Source organism: Haliotis rufescens, unplaced genomic scaffold (assembly GCF_023055435.1).
Source record: "Haliotis rufescens isolate VD_foot unplaced genomic scaffold, xgHalRufe1.0.p SCAF_4, whole genome shotgun sequence".
Taxonomy (NCBI): domain Eukaryota; kingdom Metazoa; phylum Mollusca; class Gastropoda; order Lepetellida; family Haliotidae; genus Haliotis; species Haliotis rufescens.
In genome coordinates this window covers 19156919-19171118 of record NW_025964112.1, presented here as the reverse complement: position 1 = coordinate 19171118, position 14200 = coordinate 19156919, and the positions used below count along the sequence as shown (strand labels likewise).

At 37.4% G+C, this 14200-nt stretch overlaps 1 long non-coding RNA gene across 1 annotated transcript; it reads right to left on the bottom strand.

Annotated features, from left to right (window-relative positions):
- Positions 1 to 2705: 2705 nt before the first annotated feature.
- LOC124132212 lies at positions 2706 to 4989 on the bottom strand. The gene is made up of 3 exons (XR_006860761.2): positions 4896 to 4989; positions 4621 to 4718; positions 2706 to 3214 (listed from the first exon to the last, which is right to left on the bottom strand). It is a non-coding gene; the product is annotated as an uncharacterized LOC124132212 (long non-coding RNA).
- Between the last annotated feature and the right edge of the window lie 9211 nt (positions 4990 to 14200).

Sequence of the window (14200 nt, the reverse complement as noted above, 5' to 3'; positions counted from 1 at the left end):
GAATATGGAACGCTCATCAGTGATTACTGGTATCGTGGTGGTGTGGTTTTTTTTACCAGATTCGATATCGAATGCATGAATCAAGTTACATAGTGATTGCCGAATCTGTGATTCGAACCCGCGATCGTAGGTTTCTGACACGCCTGAGAGACGCGACAGCCAACTGTGGCACCTTAGACGACTGGGCCATTATTCGCAAATAACGTATTGACAGAGAAAGAGAAATACCTATGAATAGAGTAAGAGAATAATCTTAATGAAGAGAAGAAAACATGGATCGTGAGTGAGTATGGTTTTACGCCGCGTTTAGCAATATTCCAGCAATATCACGGCGGGGGACACCAGAAATGGAATGTATGGATAGATAGATATCTACAGTGTAGATATGGCTTGATCTCACCCAAGCGATATCTCTTCTGGGAGCCAGTTTTGGATGATAAAGGAAAATAATGCATGCATAAAGGAAGCGAAGGATGTGCGAATAGAGGAAAGAAGAATGCATGTATGTCTAGTTTTTTTTACCAGATTCGATATCGAATGCATGAATCAAGTTACATAGTGATTGCCGAATCTGTGATTCGAACCCGCGATCGTAGGTTTCTGACACGCCTGAGAGACGCGACAGCCAACTGTGGCACCTTAGACGACTGGGCCACCCCTGCCCTCAACATCCGATGGATTAAATGACATGAAGAAGTACACAGAATCCCAATTGTCTTCATGTTCTTTAGACTGTCCCACGTTTGGCCATTAGCTAATGTGTGCATTGTCACTGTATTAGTATGTTATGTTATTTCAACTTACAAACGACAAGGAGTTTGAATTTACTTTATTTGAAATAGGCCGTAGCTTCATCCCCATTCATTTATCATTCGAGTTGATGAGAATAGTGTACGGAAGGAGGAAGAGAATAATGTATGAATAGAGGAAGAAATGTTCGTATGAATATATAGAAGAAGCGACACATGTACAGGTATGGATAAATTAATTAAAACAACAAAATATTAACAACAATTGTCTTCAAAAGAAAATTACTATTCTTAAACAGTTCTATGATAAAACTGGAATGAAAGCTGGCATGAATAAGACTAAAATATTTGTTTTAGATAGGGTGGCTCACTTCGCAACTATAAAAAGTGCTTCTTATATGGCCAGCAGATTGAGATGGTGAATATGTAAAGACATCTTGGAATAATCTACTAACCACTGCATGGTCTAAAGCACAGAGTTACTTAGAAAACACGAGCCAAGAAAGCACTTCCCTCTTTTTAACTAACAGAAACATTTTGGCTTTATCCCCAAGGTTTTTGATTCAATGGCAATCCCAATTTTCTTACACTAGATTACATTAGTACACCAATAATAATATGGTACCTGGTGAATGTGATAGGCTCCCATGAAGTTAAACTATATGCCCAGAGGAATTACGTTTTGGTGCAGACTTATTCATCTTGATAAACACCGATTGTCCTATCAGTCCTACCTCATGCTCAAATGTATTTCAGTATGGATTTGATTTTGTGTGGTTAAGCCAGGACTTTGGCTATACACAACTGTTCATGTCAGCCCGTAAACAAAGATTGTATGACTGCTTCACTATACAGATTACATGTTTACTCGTCAGACTTTTCATCAAAATGTCATTCTTACTCACAGTTCAAGTCATTACTTAAAGTTGAAAATACATCTTATCTTTCTAAATAACAAAGGTAACGTTCAGCTATGTTTATATGTAACAAATTTAGAATATCATTAGATAGTGTCAGGTACCAAGATAGAGTGTTGTATTGTTAGTCAAGAGGCTTTAATTATGTTCAAGATTAATTTCATGTATCATTGGTGAGAAGTTGCTACTCATAGGCTAGACGTGAACGCTTTTTTGAATAACTTAGGAAGTAACCCATCAAATAATATGTTTGTGATAATAATGTCAACAGATAATGTTAATATTGTAAAATGTCGTTACATGTGTCTTGGAAAAGCTCAAGTGATAAGAGACTGCACTTCAATAAAATTAAAAACATTTAGTTCACATGTTTCAACTTAATCAGGGATAATATCAACCCAACAAAACGTTCTTATGTATTTGAATATTTTATGTATTATGGTCATTCAATACTGAATAAAAGTGTCTGTCTGTATGTATAAATGAAGGGAAGAATGTATGTTAAGAGGGAGATAAGTGTGTATGTATAAACGAAGAGAAGAAAGTATGTATAGAAGTATGTACGTATAAATGAAGAGAAGAATGAATGGATAGAGGGATAAAAGTATGTATGGGTAAATTAAGGGAAGAATGAATGGATAGAGGGATAAAAGTATGTATGGGTAAATTAAGGGAAGAATGTATGGATAGAGGGATAAAAGTATGTATGGGTAAATTAAGGGTAGAATGTATGGATAGAGGGAGAAAAGTATGTATCGGTAAATTAAGGGAAGAATGTATAGATAGAGGGAGAAAAGTATGTATTTACCAATGAAGATAACGTATGGATAGAGGATAGAAGTGTGTGTGAATAGAGGAAGAGAATAATGTTATAAAAATAACGTATTGACAGAGAAAGAGAAATACCTATGAATAGAGTAAGAGAATAATCTTAATGAAGAGAAGAAAACATGGATCGTGAGTGAGTATGGTTTTACGCCGCGTTTAGCAATATTCCAGCAATATCACGGCGGGGGACACCAGAAATGGAATGTATGGATAGATAGATATCTACAGTGTAGATATGGCTTGATCTCACCCAAGCGATATCTCTTCTGGGAGCCAGTTTTGGATGATAAAGGAAAATAATGCATGCATAAAGGAAGCGAAGGATGTGCGAATAGAGGAAAGAAGAATGCATGTATGTCTAGTTGGAGAACATATCGTAAATGTAAAGGAGCACATTGTGTGGATGAAGAAAGAGAAGAATGCATGAATGTTCAATTAGGTTGGAATGTTCATAGTATTGTGGATAAACAGTGTCAATGAATGGATCCTTAATAACGCAGATATGTGGTCACCATTGTCAGCTTTATCTTAAGATTGTAGATTCGGCGGTTAATTGATTGTTTTACCATTTTTTTGTTTTTAACGATTGATAAACGAGAGTAATATAAGTATGTATTCAAAGTATTTTATTACTCATGATAGGTTTCCATACCAAAAGATGCAGCATATCAATCGCCTTGGGACTGCATGACAGAACTTCTTGCTGTAAAGCCTTGTTTTCTGCAATATGTTAATTAGCAATGCTCATGAAATAGGCACGAATGAAAGAGTACTGAAATGAAGGTATTGATAGAATATTAATATTTGATATATTAAAAGATGAGAAATAGAGGAACAAAAGAATGTATGAAAAGAGGACGACAGAATGTATGACTAGAGGAAGTAAAGAGTGTATAAGTGTATAAATAGAGGAATTAAAGAATATATGTAAAAAAATGTATGTATAAGGAAAGAAAAGGATTTATGTGTCGCAGAAAATGTGTGTGTAGAGGAAGAAATAATGTAAGGATATAGGAATAAAATAATGTTTGTATGGATGAAGTAAGGAATGTATGTATAGAGTAAAAGAGATTGTATAGATAGAAGAAAAAGAGATTGTATAGATAGAAGAAGAGAACAACGCATGGATAGTTGAAGAAAAGAATTTGTGTATAGAGGCAATAAAGAATGTATGTTTAAAGGAAGTAAAAATATATTATAGAGGCAGTAAAGAATGTATGTTTCGAGGAAGTAGAGAATACATTATAGAAGAAGTAAAGAATGTATGTTTCGAGAAAGTAAAGAATATATTATAGAGGCAGTAAATATTGTATGTTTAAAGGTAGTAAAGAATGTGTTGATAGAAGGAGAAAACAACGTATGGGTAGTGGAAGAAAAGAACGTTTATATAATAGACTAAAGAAAGTAAATAACGAATGTGTAGAAGAAGAAAAGATTGTATGTCTATAGGGAGAAATAAATGTATGGATAGTGGAAGTAGATAATGTATGTAAAGAGAAAGAAAACAATGTATGTTTCGAGGAAGAAAAGTATGTGAGGATTGAGGAAGAAATGACTGTATGATAGAGAAAGTACATAATATATGAAAAGATGGTGTAAAGAGTTTAAGATCATATGAAGAAAAGAGTGTATGGCTATAGGAAAACAATATTGTAAGGATGGATTAAGTAAAGAACGTTTGGATGTGGAAGAAAACGTGGAATATAAAGATTGTATGGAGAATTATGGAAGGGCAGAATGTATATAGGAAAGATGAAGAAAAAATGAATGATGGCGGAAGAAAAGATTGTGTGTATAGGCGAAAGAAGGCTTAGTAGAGGGAGAAAAGTGTGAACAGGGGATAGAGGAAGGAAAGAACATATGTGTAGAGAAAAGAAGGTATTGAGAGTGGAAGCAAGGGTGTATGATGAGAGGACATAAGAATCTAGCCAGGGAAAGAAAGGAACGTTGGGATAGCAAAAGAGAAGAATGTTACCGAAAGAAGATAGTGAAGAATACACGGATAGAAATGTAAAGAGGACAGTTGATAGATGAGAGAAAGAATATACAAAAAAAGAAGGTGAAGAATGTATTGAAAGACGCGGGAGCAGAAAATAGTGCGTGAGGGCATAATGTGTCTCCCTTACCTATTGTTGAATAAATTCATAATGCGCCTTGAAACCCTTTCGCGCCTCACTGCCGTCGGTGTGGAAGTCAATAATCAGACCGCCTTCGACACCAGGCACTGAAAAGAAGACAGTTAATAGTCAATCGTTAATCGTGTTTCCTAAACCTAAAGACGTTTTTAATTAAGACCTAAATAACTATATTTTCATCTTATCACCCATCAGTGTCTCAAGACGACATGTCGCCAGGATCACTGACGCATGATTCCAAACAACCATCGTTCACGAGAGATTACCTGTGATTGTCCTGGGTGACGTCCCACAGTATTTCTGATGAATCACTTTGAGGTAGTCGAAGCAACGTTGGAGAGATCCCTCGATGTCCATTTCCTTTTTAACTCGGATATATGGAATTATTTCTTTTTAACTAAAGAAACAGATTTGGAGGTCACATTACTTACGCATTGCAAATACTTGGACAATTCCTAGGAGGAGGCATACAGTAACTGCGTTGATTACCATTTCTTGAAAAAGTCACAGGTTCTCTGGATCAGAATGGCAAGACAAGAATTACTATCGTTATCCTATGTGTTTTTGCAGATTCTACAAGTGAAATATTTCGTCTCAACGCTAAAATGTGTAAACTATTTTGGTGACTGCGAATACGATTGATCCAACTTTCCACACAGTCACGCCACTGACGCATGTGTATGTTTGTAGGCTGAGTTATAATCAACAGCATACGATAAATACAACACCACGTGTCTTATTATGTTCGTCAATACCAAACAATACTTGTGTGTAACCTGAAGCACGTAAATTCCAATATATACCATATTTTTATTAAATTGCTCTTTCTTTTAAGCTGATGACAGATGTCCCTCGCTTGATAACAACGCCATAATTGAAATTGTGTTGACAGATAAGCAAGAATACGGCGTACAACATATGCACCTCTACACCCATCCATAAAAAAAATATATTTACAGAAAAGCATTAACAAATTTATAACTATACTATTTGTAGAGTGACCCTTGTTGCCTTTGATCATGTCTTTATCAAATAATCTTCAGTGGGCTATTTGCGAATTAGTTGTCATAACAATAAGAGAATATCCCACAAGAAACGGATGATTACAGAAAATATGTCTCGGGTGAATATATTCTCAGCTCCATTTTTGTTCAGGGTAATAGTCTTAGTAATCAACAAAGTGGTACACTCATTTCTAAATACTGAAAACTCATATGTAACATTGCAAAGGAAACGATGACAAAATATGATCAAACCATTATTAAATTTCTAATTAACAGCATATAAACGCCTTCGTGTGTCATTAATTACCTGTGGGTTTAAGCCACCAAGATGTGATTACAGCAGGAGAACAGGACAGCTTCTGCCGACGAATACTTTACTTGCACAGATGGCGTTGAGAGGCATGACGGGAACTGTGGGTCGTTCTGTGAGACACCATTGATTGTTTCCGATGATATTTGATGAGGGTTTGATGAATTTGAGCCCCGGAGTATGCTGGAAGTAAGTGTGTGTGCCTGAAGTATGTTTGTTCCCATGGGCGTCTTTGCGCGTGTGTGCAACTCTGCACAACGATTAGATGTGACCTTGTATGCTGAGCAAGTCATTAGGTAACATCGGAAGGTTTGACCTTGGGTCCAACACTGACATTGAGACCAGTTTGAATTTAAGTCGCAAGGGCAAAGAGTGAATAAGATAGACTGGAAACTATGACTACGGGTCACCTGATGGGGATGTCAGAAAAAAATGTGTAAGCACCGTGTGAAGACGTAAGTGGGAAAAAGGTGAAAATTTATCACATCAGGAGACAAGAATGTCGTCTCGTTAATTGATATTCGCTTCACCAAAGCCTCGGAAAATACCGATTAAATAAGACTCGGTTGATATTTCCCATATCAAGAAACCCACTCGTGATGACTACTAAACTGTGTAATATACACGACTTGTGATATATTAGATGGTAAAAAGTGCAATATACACGACATGTGACGTATTAGATGGTAAAGAGTGTAATATACACGACATGTGACGTATTAGATGGTAAAGAGAGCAATATACAAGACATGAGACGTATGAGATGGTAAAGAGCGTAATATGCACGACATGTGACGTATTAGATGGTAAAGAGTGTAATATACACGAAATGTGACATATTAGATGGTAAAGAGAGTAATGTACACATGTGACATATTAGATGGTAAAGAGTGCAATATGCACGACATGTGACGTATTAGATGGTAAAGAGTGCAATATACACGACATGTGACGTATTAGATGGTAAAGAGTGTAATGTACACATGTGACATATTAGATGGTAAAGAGTGCAATATGCACGACGTGTGACGTATTAGATGGTAAAGAGTGCAATATACATGACATGTGACATATTAGATGGTAAAGAGAGTAATGTACACATGTGACATATTAGATGGTAAAGAGTGCAATATACACGACATGTGACGTATTAGATGGTAAAGAGAGTAATGTACACATGTGACATATTAGATGGTAAAGAGTGCAATATACATGACATGTGACGTATTAGATGGTAAAGAGAGTAATGTACACATGTGACATATTAGATCGTAAACCAGTGCAATATGCACGACATGTGACGTATTAGATGGTAAAGAGAGTAATATGCACGACGTGTGACGTATTAGATGGTAAAGAGTGCAATATACACGACATGTGACGTATTAGATGGTAAAGAGAGTAATGTACACATGTGACATATTAGATGGTAAAGAGTGTAATATGCACGACGTGTGACGTATTAGATGGTAAAGAGTGTAATATATCGACAAGTTACATATCAGATAGTAAACAGTGCAATATACACGGCGTATGACATATCAGAAAATAGTTCCTCGATAAGAGAGGTGAGAAATGTTTATGCTGTAGCACGTTTTGGGGATATGCTAGAATAGCCAGATCTGTTAGGATACAGTGGAATTAATAATTCCATTGATAATCAATATTATGTTATTATTATGGTATGGGTTAAGTAGATTGTATATACTCCAGCTGCTACATAAACACCTGGGGAAAGGTTAAACACAACCCTTCTTTGATTTTGAAATATCGCGAATTCTATGTATGTTTTAAACAGAAGTATAGAAATATTGAATATATATCTACATGTGACATTGAAGTAATGTTGAATATTTTATTTAACTTGACGTTTACACAATATACGGCTTTTCCATTGGACGAACGGTCGGTCACATGTACGCGAAATTGACGTTTCTAAAGGACACAATTTGACGTTCATACGTATTTCACGAGACCGTCAAATGACGTAAACACTGACGGACTACTTGCACGTTCTTCGGGGAACCCCTGGGAATTCCCTAGCACGAATAAATAGAGAAGCATTCTTTCTGATCATTCAGACCACTTAATCTTGAACTCAGCGATTTAGTATTGAGAAACGTCAAAGAGTTGTACTGGATGATCGTTGACGAATATCCACCGACACAGGTTCATCAACAACTTCCGAAATATCTCCCGTCACGTTTATCGTGTCGGCCATTTTGACGTCATGTACTTGATGTATTGTATTACGGCGCGCTGTCAATGTGACTGACTTACTGAGGTAGTTCTTAACAGACCTTTTTCATCTAATGGGGATATTATTTGAATACATATGTTGTGTCAGCTGTTTTTGAAGAGCAAGCTGTGCATACAAAAGGTCCTGTCACCTCTCATGTCGAGGAACTATTTTATTCCGCGATGCAGTTAGTTGTTGTATGGCAGTAAGTGTAAACATGAACTCACACGTACTAAACAAACTTGTGTATAGACTTAGGCCTACTTCCTTTGAGGTAATGAAATACTTTTATCCTGGCGTATGGCACGTAGATATCCTTATGTAGAAAGTCAAAAGCGATGCAGGTCGAAGACGTATACAAGGTTCTCACATCTGGACAGGGATAGACCTATTATTCAATAATACATCAACCGATAACTGATAACTAGGGTATCTGTTAAGATTCCAATGTACAATTAAAAAAAAAAAGATACGAGTCACAGATTAAGATAACATGCTTCGTCAAAAACTGTCGGAATAACCCCCAACAAATTGGAACGAGTGAATTGGATTTTACGCAGTTTTAACAATATTTGGTGGAAATCAGGTCATAATTGAAGCGAGTCTGTATTTTGAACTAACAAACAGCACATTGTAGAATGGCTAACTTTGCAAAGCGAAACGCACCTCGTTAGAATGGCCTAATTGCTCAATCAACATATTTGAATGTCTGCCACTTGGTGGAGTTCTCAAACCCACACAAGCTGCACCATCAAACATGCCTGTATGCTCCATCACGTTTGGGGGATTTGTCAAAAATGCCCAATCTGTTTCATGCCATATCTATAATTATGTTCGACATAGATCTATATAATGTAATTACTATCAGATCGTAAGCCAAGGTGTACCTACGCATAACCTGGCTATATATACTGAACAGCATTGAAAACGCACCAGCAATAAATCTTGAAATATTACAAAAACAGCTTGAGCAATGACCGATTTTGATAGAACAGACATAGACGGATTATTAAGAAAGACGACAAAGGAAACAGGAATACCACACAGTAATTGTGCAACGACTCTACTTGACGTACCAACTTGAAGCATGCCCAAGGCACGTTCACGTTCCTCTGCTGTTAATCTTGGCATTTCTTGTGTCAGCACCCTTTACGTCTGCAGCAACACGCTTTTAAAAGTCTGTCTTTTATAGCCCTATTCTGCATGCTTCCCGTGAAACAAAACACGTTTTCCATGATGTGCACGCAATTTGTTGCGTTTTGGCGATTTCGCTCATAAAATAAATTAGGAATGTGTTTTAACGAGCTGTTCTTCTTCATGCTTCGTCCAGAACGTCGTATATTACTCATTCACTTATATATTTTCTTATGACCTAAGCCCGGATAAAAATACATCCATTTTCATGGTGGTGCGTTTTCAATGCTGTTCAGTATATTTGGGTTTGATTTATCGTTGTACACTGGTATATACATGTACGAGCGCTGGCTGAAAAGTTTTGAGCCTAACCATGATGCACTGCTTTGATGATTATTTTTCAGCATAATATCCAACGAGGCCCACACACTTCAGACAACGATACTGGTGTGAATGGATCCCACTGGCGTGAAAAGGTTCCTCCTGGTGGCGTAAAACGTCGAAATGACGCTATCATCATTTGCATAATGTTCTTTTCTTTCTTTACAATGACAGAGAACTGACGGTGCTAAATCGTTGCTGAAGTTCCTTTAGTTCAAAGCCACTGTCATGCATTGCAGCCACGGTGTCAAAAGACTTGTGCACAGGTGCATTGTCCTGGCGGAATAACACACTACCACAACACAGTGAGTATTCCACGACGTTTAGCCTTGATATTCTCACGCAGTTGCCTAACAGAAAGGCATATTGGCCAATAATGGTCTTGCCAGCTGATGGAACAGACTTTGCCTATTTTTTTCAGAGAAGACGTCAGATGTTTTCACCAGGAGCGTCAGAAACCTTTGTTAGGCCCAGTTAATTCTTCAGAATTTTTCTCATTCCTCAGTATAGGGGCAGTTGAAGGTCTTCCTGATCTCTGGTCATCTTCGAGGTTGTCTCTTTCGCTCTAGGCTCAGTACCTGTACTTTTCAGACATCCCTAGTATCTATCCAAATGCTACACGCGATTGTAATGAGAATGCAGGTTTAAAGCTCAAAAGCTCAAAAAGTGCAAATAAAATTTATCTTTCGAAAAATGAAATATGATAATTTTCCTTCAAAATTAAGGTGATGCGCGGCGTTATGACTGAACTACTTATAAAAGTGGTGTTAAACCCTATCACTTATTCTTCAGTCGGCTCTTACGACAAGCATGGTGAACTGTGGAACTGTACACTTCTTTCCGATGCCAAGTTAATGATATAGATACATTCAATTTTTCCCAGGTTGAGGAACCCGTGAAGATCCGGGTTAGAATAGGTCTTCAGCATGCTCATTATATTTATCACTGGATTTTCTGGTCCAGCCTCGGTTATTTACAGACCATTGATTTGTTTAAGGATTAATGATCCACGTCTCCGGGGTACCATGCCACGTTACAACTAAATCGCCAATCTATTTTTGATGGTGAAACTTTGATTGAAAAGCTTAGCTGTAGGTAAAATGTCTCTTTTTGAGACATATGAATAAAATGTACATATTGTTAAGTGCCTAAGCAATAGAGAAATCATCCCCCTCGTCATAAATAATGGTACAGATCAAGGGTGTCATTATTTTGAATTAATTTCTGGCAAGATAAGGCATATGATTGAATATAATTTCTTAGTTGTTTCTTTCATTTCCAAGATACTCATTTGTAAATATCACAGAAGACGCTAAATGTAAATCTGGACGGACGACCAGGGATCAGTTCGAAGAGATTCTGGCCATTAAAGCACTTGTCACTTATCAGACTGTTCCATCACCAAATTTGACAGATATTGTCAATTAAGAAATCCAGCAACTCGCATATTTGGATATCTGAATATTTTTCCGTGTCCAGTTACATGTACTTTCAGAAAAGCTACCAGAAAGGGTGGCACAAAATAACAGCTTATAACATTATAATTAGAAAATAAATAAAGTGGTTGCCACTAAGTAAATTAAAGCAAATACAGAAGATATGGTTGCACTTCTTTGTCTGTCACTGTACCTAGTGTTAAGATAATAATGCGTTCTTGCGTATCTCGGCGATCTCAATACACTTGCACACTTGTGTGTTGCGTCTTTGTTAACTCAATGCAACATAAATCATTATCAAAATGTTTTTGCACCAAAAATTTATAAGAAAACCCCGACATTTCAGTATTTATACCGGACAATGCAACAATATCCAATTTTACAAAGGTTGAAAAAGTATGGCAATACCAAAAATAAGTAACATGTACTGCACTAACGAGAGCCATGACCGACATCATCACATGTCTTTGTGCGCGCACGGCATGTATGTGGCAAGTAACATAGGCATACATGAAATAAAATATGGGTCGGAAGCTTGAGGGCGGCATACCTTTGCTCTGGATAAAACATGCACAAGTCGGGCACAGTAATCAGCTGACCGCTGTCAATGAAAGGGGATGAGAGAACTACCATACAATCAAAAGACTTTTAGGGAAAACTTGTTTTTGTTGTTTGTTGCCTAACGCCGCACTCAGTAATATTCCAGCTATATGACGATGGTCAGTCTGGACCAGACAATCCAGTGACATAATGAGCGTCGATCTACGCATTTGGGGCAGGGGGCAGGGGGCATGGGGCATGGGGCATGGGGCATGGAATAATTATGTGGCGACAGGTTCCAAGATGAAATGTTGTACGGGCCTTTGATATGGTAAACGAGGCGTGTTTCTTTTGTTTGGTCTTTAATTACGTATTATACTACAAAAAAAAGTTAAGGATCACTCGATTCTATGATAATCTGTCCTACCATGCCAAATCAAAAATCGTAATATGACAGAATCGGGGATCATAACTCCTCTTGAGTGGCATATTTCAGGAGCACAATTAAGTAATTCAATGACGATTGCAGAAAATCCTAAGGAGCAAGAACACATCACAATAACAAGGATGGTTTAACGTCTGGTTCACAATTATTGCACTGTATATATGTTTGTTGTTTAACGCCGCACTCTTCCAGCTATATGACGGCAATTATTGCACTGATATAGCGACGTGCATGCACGTGTGCTCGTGCGTATAGTGGTCCGTTTTTTTCGTGATTGGCCACAGACACACCATCCGGCAGTTAACATGGATACCCAACTCAGACAGTGTAGCTGTGCGTCAGGCCTGGCAATAAGTACCTTCTTCTAACGTCTTTCGGTACGACCCGCTGGGGATCGAACCACCGACCTTCCGCTGTTCGGACAAAAGGCGTGGAACTATTCTCATACATGTATAATCTCCCACTGTTAAACCATTATGATGATGTCACTGGCCACTCTGAACGTGCATTTTAAAAAGTAAAACCGATGCAACGATATGTCATTATGCAAAATTATAGAGAAATTACATATCATCCATAACATGGTTTCATTCGGAGAATTCTCTTGAACGTATTTTACTTTACATATCACACGTGTCTGTGTTTACAAGTCTGTACTAATGCCGATTTTATATAGTGTCGGCCCACTGGGATACCATGCTTCAGTTAACTAGGAATATCCCATTCAGACACAGTATACTGACTCCGAGCCGACCAGTCCTATGTTTATCCCCTAATGCTGAGCTGGGTAACAAACAGGTACCAGTTTTTAACCTCTTTGGGAATAATGCGTCCGGGGATCAAATCCCCGATTTCCACTCTCCGGGCAGACTCTCCACCACGGAGACGGTTGCAATCCAAGAAGCCATGCCCCGATAATCAAACCGTCAGCCTCGCTGTTCCTGATTGACCAGAGCACTGTTGGTCATAATTATTTGTCAGCAATCATGGACAGAAACTGTACAGATAAAAACAATTTTCAAGGACATGACAAATATTGATAAAAAGGTTTATTAACGACAACCAATTGGAATAACGAATCAAACAAATGAAACATACTCTAAAATCCTGTTTAACACAACAAAAGACACAATCAAAAGTCTGGTCCTCGTCTTCAAGGACACTAGACACTGACAACTTAAAACATTCTTCTCCATGATACTGCATGACTTTATAAATTATGAAGTACAGCACAAGTTGTCAAATGCATTATCCCAACAAAATACAAGAGTAATCAAAAGATGACAGATCCACCCGGCCCCCATTAATTTAAAAGTACAAATCATCTGACAGTTACTTTAAGTCGAACTGGAAAAGAAAATTTCTATCTAATCTGTCTGTCCATATACAAGAGTAGTTATTGAGCTATCAAAATAATACTATGGAATTGGGATTCAGAACTTTATATTTCTATGTCAGGTACACACCACTCTGAACACAAAGTCAAATTTGTTGCCATGGAAAAAGAAACAAATATCAATTCTAAACACTCCTAAACAGAAAAAGGCACCAGTTGACAACATGGTCTTTGTGCATGAAAGAATACCTATTAGTTTTAGATATATGGTCCAGATAAACAAACCACTATGAACAGAGTCAAACTCAAACTTGTTTAATGAAAACAGGAAAAACTAATTTTACAAATTCCAAAATAGTAAAAGGCACTGCTTCAGCCCTTGGTTCACACAGGTACCAGGTTTGGATAACAAGTCTTTCACAGTTTTCAGGTTGTGCTCTGGAAATGACACCTACCCCTCCCTTTTGAGACTTAGTCAAAATTGTTTCCATGGAAATCGAGGAAAATAAAAATGTCAAAAATCCGCAAATAGCAAAAGGCACCACTTCAGGATCTACTTGATATATATGCCAAGTTTGGTTGAAAGATATGGAATGTTTTTTTAATTGTGCCCAGGAAACGAAATCCACCCCCTTATGAGACTAAGTCCAGATTGTTTCCATGGAAATCGAGAAAAACAAATGCCAAAAATCTGTAAATAAGAAAAGGCAGCACTTCAGGATCTGTATGATATATGCCAATTTATG